Below are 7568 nucleotides of genomic sequence, written 5' to 3' on the forward strand. Positions count from 1 at the left end.
TTTGTTTCTTTCATTTTGTTTTTTGCTGAGGAAGATTTGCCCTGAGCTAACATCTGTGCCAATTGTCCTTTATTTTATATGTGGGTTGCCACCACAGCATGACCACCAATGAGTGGTGTAAGTCTGTGCCCAAGAAGCAAACCTTGGCTGCCAAAGCTCAGCGTGCCAAACTTAACCACTAGGCCACGGGGCAGACCACTAATTTGTTTCTTTAGCTTCTAAATTTTCTGTATGCTGGAAATTAGATCTAACCACTTGATGAGGTTTTTTGGCAAGAATCTTTCTTAGGTGGTGCTATGTACTTCGTAATCCATCATACCAGGATGTGCATAATGTTCAATCATCCCTCTCTGATTGACAGCATTGATCAGTGGGTTCCAGCAGTGAAAGCCTGATCCCTTCGTTATAAAGTTCCCCATCAACTATTTACCCAATTCTTTTAACAGCTACTGACCTTCACCTTAATTGTCGAGGTTGAACAATAATGACTTTCTTTTTAAAAAATCTTTTACTTGGAAATTTTCAAGTATTTACAAAATTAGAAAGAATAATATAATGAACTCCCACATACTCATCACCTAGCTTCAATATTTCTCAACTCAAGGCCAATATCTATACGTCCCACTCCCACCACTTCAGATTTCTTTATTATTTTAAAGCAAATCCCAGACGTCATAGAATCTCTTCTGTAAATATTTAACTACTCATCACTAAGGGTGCAGGACTCTTTTAAAAAACGTAACAATATCATTCTACCACCTAAAATGTTTTAAAAAGAATTCATTAACATCATCAAATAACCAGAGTTCACATTTTCCTTGTGCAGTTGTTTTGTTTGTATTAGGATCCAAATAAGATCTATTCAGTGCTATTGGCTAATATGGCTCTTAATTCAAACTTACCCCATCGTGATAGTTAATATTAAATACCAACTTGACTGAGCCACAGGTTCCCAGATACTGGGACAAATAATATTCTGGGTATTTCTGTGAGAGTTTAACATTTAAATCAATCAACTGAGTAAACCAGACTGCCCTCCCTTGTGGAGGTGGACCTCATTCAATCAGTTGAAGGTCTGAACAGAACAAAAGGTTGATTTTCTCTTAAATAAGAGAGAATTCCTCCTGCCTACCTTCAAGCTGGAACATCTTTTCCCCCCCTGCCTTTGGATTCAGACTGAAGCATCAGCTTTTCCTGGGTCTAGAGCCTGCTGGCCTTTGGACTAGAACCACGCTATCAGCTCTCCTGGGTCCCCAGCTTGCTGACTGCCAATCTTAGGACTTGTCAACCACCATAGTCTTGTAAGTCAATTCTTATGATAATTATCTTTCTCGCGCGCGCGTGCGCGCGCGCTCTCTCTCTCTATCCTATGTTCTGTTTCTTTGGAGTACTCTGATTAATACACCCATGAATCTCTTTTTTTTTTCGCCCTTGTAGTCTTTTTGTTGAAGAAACTGGGTTGTATTTCCTACAGTTTCCACTGTTCACTGGATTTTGCATCCCAGTGTTGTCATTTAATATGTTCCTCTGTCCTTTAAATTTTCTGTAAACTGGATCTAGTTACTAACCAGATTTACATTGGATTTCTTTTGCCAAAGCAATTTCATGAGTGGTGGTGTACATACTTCTGTCAGGTAGTACAGAGAGTCTGGTTGTTGTTCTTTGTGACGTTAGCAACCATTGCTGATCATTGACTAGATCTATTAATTCATTAGGGATTGCAAGATGGTGATATTCTAATTCTGTTGTTCCTTCTTTCCATCAGTAATTCTTCTACAAAGAGAAACTTTGCTCATCAAATATTTGCTTACTCTGAGGTACGGTGTGTATAGGAAATACAAGAGTAATGATTAACACTTTGCTCTATTTGCTAGTTTTTAAATTTAACGAATTACTTCACCAACATCCTTCAAGGGTGACCAATTAGTTGGATTTCTTAAAAGTATCATTTCAAACACAGTCTGTTGCAGGCACTATCCTTAGGGATGCTCAAATTGACTCATCCTTGGCCAGTGAGAGCTTATCCTAGCAGGCTCCCGAGTCCTTTTGATATGAACCTGGTGGTCTCTGCAATCAGCCACTCCTCCAAGGAGCCCAAGTTCCTTTCAATGAGGAATGGTCTGTAGAAAACACATGCTAGCCATCAGGGTTCTCCTCGCTCCGCATTGCTTTAAAACAAATTGAGTAAGGGTAGACCTTCCTCCCTGACTCTTGGACTGAAGAGTTCCTATAGAAAGTCACTTTAGCCTACAGACAAAAACAGTTGTCCAATTTTTAAGAGGTTATATGCAAAAAAGATAAGAAGTGGAGAGAGGTGACATAGATTCTGGACAGATAGCTCCAGTTTATGATTGCTGCCAGAAAAAAATCAAGTCTTTCTAGTCTGAAAACAGCTTAGGGACAGAACTTAACTGTGGCATCTCTGGGTAGTGGAAACCAAGTACAGAGAACATCCCATGGTCTACCCAGGCCACTCATGGGGTCTGCATGGCTCCAAATTCTGTCAGGCGATGTCCAATTGGTATGAAAGAAAAAAGCCCACAAACTCAAAATTTAAAAATAAATCTTTGTTATTTCCAACAACTTCTTTGCAGTAAGGGAGAAGGGAAATGCTCACCAGCCAGCAGACAGACGACCACCACACCCTGGTTCCTTAACACGCCAAGGTTCTGTGGTTTCTTTTACACTCAAGAGGACAACCTGAGAGCCTCTGGTCAGCAGGGGAGTCACAGCCTCTGGACTCGCAGGTAAGGGGATTTCCTGATATTTAGGAAGGAGAAATAAACCTTTATGATACTCATTCAGGGAAGGAGAAGGTGGACCTTATTTATAATCATAAGTTAGTAAAGGTAAAAAAATGCTACTTCAAAAGAGGCTAGAACATGCATTTGAATGGGATCACAGCATCAGTCCTGTAAAATATTAAGGATTTATCATTGTGTTCAGACCTCAGCTCTCTTTCTATCACTATCACCATTTGCTCTCTCCAACTGTGGAAGGGCTGGATTTATCTTCAGTGCTCATCAGGCCTCGCATTCAGGAATTTCCCCTTCACTCCTGCTCTCATACATTGATACATTGCTCCCTCCCAAGACTTCTTGATTGGATAGCTTCCCACTCCCTTTAGTTCTTCTCATTCAGCAAGAAAACCAGTTTAGACCCCCTTACAACAGAAAAGGATCCCATTGTCCAGGAGGCAATAGGAAGATTTTTAGTAATCGTGGTCACCTCACTTTCTTAGGTTTGACCCATTCTCAGACTCCCCGAATTTCAGATGCTCCTCCTTATGTGCAGAGCTATCTCATTAGAGGAGAATGTGATCCTCTCAGACCTCCTCCAAGAACCCAGCTTCTGGAATAAGTGAGTGACACCCAGGCACCTGAGCCATTAGGAGGACGAGCTCTGGTGTTACATTGCCTAGGTTCAAATCCTAGCTTTATGACTTGCCAGTTGTGTAACCTCAGTCAAGTATTTATCTCATTTTTTTGTGTTTTAGTGTCCTCACGTGTAAAATGGAGATTATATTAATCCCCTACCTTGTAAACTGCTGCAAGGAATAAACCAATGTACAAAAAATTCTTAGCATGGCATTTTAAGTTCTGATATATAAAAGGATCAATAAATGATACCTATTATTATTATCTTTTGCAGGGCAAAGAAGTCTTCTGAAGCACAAACAGTTCAACCTCTCTGCATTGAGAGAAGTCAAGCCTTAATCATTGTCGCTCGTAAGTATTGTTTCAATACTGTATTGCATCTTTTTGTTTGAAATAATAAACTTCTTTGTTTCTAGAAAAGGAGACTTGGTTGTTGTTTTACTTTTCAGAAATCCTTAAGGGGCCAAACCATCTCGTCCTTTCTAGAGGGGGAATCCATGAGTCAGACACGTGGCTTGGCAGTGTCCTCATGCCTCTTCCTATGATCTTCCCTGTGCACAGCCAGTTCAACAAGACGCTCCCCCAACATCTCCCCACACACCCAAGCCTACTCTTGCTAATGTCAGGAAGTGGCAGCATCACCCCACTAAGTCACCTGTGACTTCTCTCACACTCAGAACTGGAATCCTGCCTTTCCTCTCGGCCCTCATGACATCACCTTGCTTCCAGATGCCATTTTCTCTCACCTGGGCTTGGGGTACTAGCTTCCTAAGTTGCTCACCTGCCAGTAGTCTTGCCTCCTTCAAGTCCACTGGCTTTGGTCCAAGAAGCTCGTTTCAGTGGATGGTGAGGGCCTAGGTCAGGCCAGAGGTTGAAGAGAAGAAAGGAAGTGGGGACAGGGAACGCAGGGAATGCCTACGGAGCTTAGCTGGGGAAAAGAGGCAAGATCAGAGATGAGACAGGTTTTCCAGAGTGATCGGCAGTAAATTTCCTCAAAACAAACGTGATTATGGCCCGGGAGCAGGGGTGAAGGATGAAAAAGAAAGCGGCCTGTGTCCCGGGAGCTGGTACAAGAACAAAGGAAAGAATAGGGTCAGTTAGGGCTTCCATCGTGAAAAATTGGGATGGATTTTTAGACATCATGATAAAAATACTTAAGATCATTTTATGCATTATGGTCTCAGTGTATAAATCAGCAATTTAGATAACATTTAATACAGTACAAGGAAAAATTAGAGAACAGCACGTTATCTTTTTATTCCTTATTGAGGTACAAAATGAGGATTTAAAAAATCAGTGTAACAGATAATTTTAATTTGTTTTCAATTTCTATGCCCTAAATGAATGAGGTTTTTTTCTCAATACAAGGGCACTTTTCTTTCCGTCATTGAGCACCCTGGAGGCAGTGGAATTCACATGTACCCCATCTCTCACAGAGGATGACAAAATGACACTTAGATCCAAGATAATTCTCACTCAGCCCTCCTTTCCTTGGCTTGTCAGGTTCCTGTTTTGTTTTAAGATAGTGGATTGAGGTATTTTTTTTCTCTAACTCTTTCTAGGCACTCCTGAATCCTAATTCTAGATTGAAACGTCTCCCCAGGCAACACCAACACACCTTTAATTTTTGTGTTCTACGTCAAAGACCTCCTTTACTGAACTTTATCTTCATCCTAGCTGATTTTTCTGGTTTATCAAATTTATCTTTAGTCAATGAACTGAAAAGTTTCATCTGCATGATAAACCTCCCCAATGGTTTAATACCCCAGAGTTTACAAAATCGTTCCAGTGGATTGTTCCTCAAAGCTGTGAGGCAGCCTGCAAAGTTCTTTGTGGCTTCATCTTACAGAAGAACCAGCAACAACCGCAGAGACGCTATGAGGCTTGACCAAATTTAAACATCTTAAAAAAAAAGCCAATAAATATTTACAGATAGGCATCTGTTATCTTCTATAACTTTAAATAAATGTTATTTATATTTAATAATTGGATAGAAGATGCAAGGATAAATTATGAGAACATACTATCTCTTAGGAAACATTTTTATTCTAGAATTTATGCAGGATAAACATGACCACTTATTCATTTTAGTTTATGTTTGATGTATTTTATTTCATATCTTTATCCTATGCTCATAGAACAACTGGAATAAAAGAACGTACATAAAAATACATAGAATTTTTAGCATTTTTCATGAATTCTTCATATAATTTTGAACTAAATAGGAGAACTGAAAGTATTAAATATTTTTCTTTCTAGTTTATAAAAGAGCAGAAGCTAAAGCATCTTTTAAGATGACAATGTTGGGGCCAGCCTCATGGTATAGTGGTTGGGTTCATGCAATCTGCTTCGGCACCCCAGAGTCTGTGGGTTCGGATCCTGGGTGCAGACCCATGCACTGTTCATTGAGTGATGCTGTGGCAGCATCCCACATACAAAATGGAGGAGGATGGGCACAGATGATGGCTCAGGGACAATCTTCCTCATCAAAAAAAAAAAAAAAGTGAAGACATACCAAAACATAGCTACAAAAATTGTGAGATATTTAAAAAAATGACATTGTTAATTAAAAAAATAGGAACTCAAATTTTATTTTTGGTATAATTAAAACTGAAAACAGTTTGATTTGTGGTAATATTGGGATTGTGGGTAAAATTTTCTCCCTTTTATGTCAATTTATGTTAAGGTTGTTACAGCTGTCATGTATGATAAATAAATAAAGTTAAACTATTGAAAAAATCACATTATAATACATGTAAGTGAAATTATTTTTAAATTAATTCCATGTTTAAAAACATTGAAAACTACCATAATGTCTCAACATGTTTGTAATTGCATCTGAGGCTAATAATTTTCAAAGGATAGGATTATTATCGTGGATCGGATTAAAGCTGGTAAAGAGTTTGATTGGTGGTCGATAACTGACCAATAGAAAGATATAGCTTTTATCTAAAGGTAAGTAATAAAGTATTTTAATTTAGCTGTGTAACACAAAATACAGTGAATTCTCGATTAGAACAAAATAAATCCACAAATTACCAGAGTTTCCTTTGGTCCATCTTTTAAGGGGAAACAGGAAAAATCAACAACATAGGTATGCTCTGTGTCTAGATCCCCAAACTTTCTGTGTGTGTTTCGCTCTGCTAGAGATTGAGGTCAGTTGCTTTGCCTAGAAAATTTTTTATGAGGTTTGAAATTAAAGGTCAATACTGAGTTAAGCAAACAAACAAAAATCAATTGAAAACACTTGATGTCCCCAAAGGAAATCATAATTTTTCACTCAGTATAAATTAATGAGATGATGCATAGTAAGACAAACAGAATCATAGAACCGCAACAGCATCCTGTCTTGTACATGGAGTAAAGATGAGAATTTTAGATATAGCCTGTGGGCTCTGCATGATATTTATTCTCTCAAACCATGTCACGTTGCCTAGGCAGTTTAGTTCAGCTAACACTTACAGATCTCCTGCTGGGGCTACACATTTTGCCAGGAGCTAGACTGCAAGATCGTCAAAATTGGTCCCTTTCCCTCTTGTCCCTTCTCCTCTCAAATAGAGCAACGGTATTTTCTTTGCTTAGCCATTTAAACAACTGTGAAATAATGTAGTAAAGGATGTAAAACACAGCTGTATGTTTAATGAATAATTCGAAAGCAAATATAGGTCTAATCACCCCACTAGGAAATGAAATAATACAAACAGTAGCGTAACCATCCTCCAAGCGTGGAATAAGACCACGCCAGCACCCCAGAAGCACCGACCAGTCCCTGTGCCCCTTCCCAGGAACATCCCTTTTCGTCTCCCCTAGAGGCAACTTCTCTCCTGATTTTATTTTATCTCTTTTTTGTTTTTCTTTCTAGTTTTTTTTAACCTTCTGTGCATGCAATCCCTAAATAATACAGTTTAGTTTTGCTTGTTTTTTGAACTTATGTAAATGCTCCCATAATCTCCATATTCTTTTTTTTCTTGTTTCTGTCATTCAACGTTATAAGATTCATCCATGTTGCTGCATCAAGCTGAAGTTTATCCATTTTGATTGCTGTATACCACAGTTTATTTATCCACCCTACTGTTGATGGAAATTGAAATTGTTTCCATTTTGAGGCTCTTATGAACTATGCTTTACATGCTCCCTAGATCTCATGTGTATGAGTTTCAGTCTTGGTGAGTTTCACCTGGGGTGGAACTG

General features: G+C 38.8%; 1 long non-coding RNA gene across 1 annotated transcript; it reads left to right on the forward strand.

The window, feature by feature from the left end:
* The first annotated feature begins 1057 nt into the window (after positions 1 to 1057).
* On the forward strand, positions 1058 to 3797 carry LOC103548215 (uncharacterized). Its single transcript, XR_544197.2, has 3 exons — positions 1058 to 1301; positions 2595 to 2747; positions 3652 to 3797. It is a non-coding gene; the product is annotated as an uncharacterized lncRNA (long non-coding RNA).
* Positions 3798 to 7568: the final 3771 nt, after the last annotated feature.

Source organism: Equus przewalskii, chromosome 20 (genome assembly GCF_037783145.1).
Source record: "Equus przewalskii isolate Varuska chromosome 20, EquPr2, whole genome shotgun sequence".
Classification (NCBI taxonomy): Eukaryota; Metazoa; Chordata; class Mammalia; order Perissodactyla; family Equidae; genus Equus; species Equus przewalskii.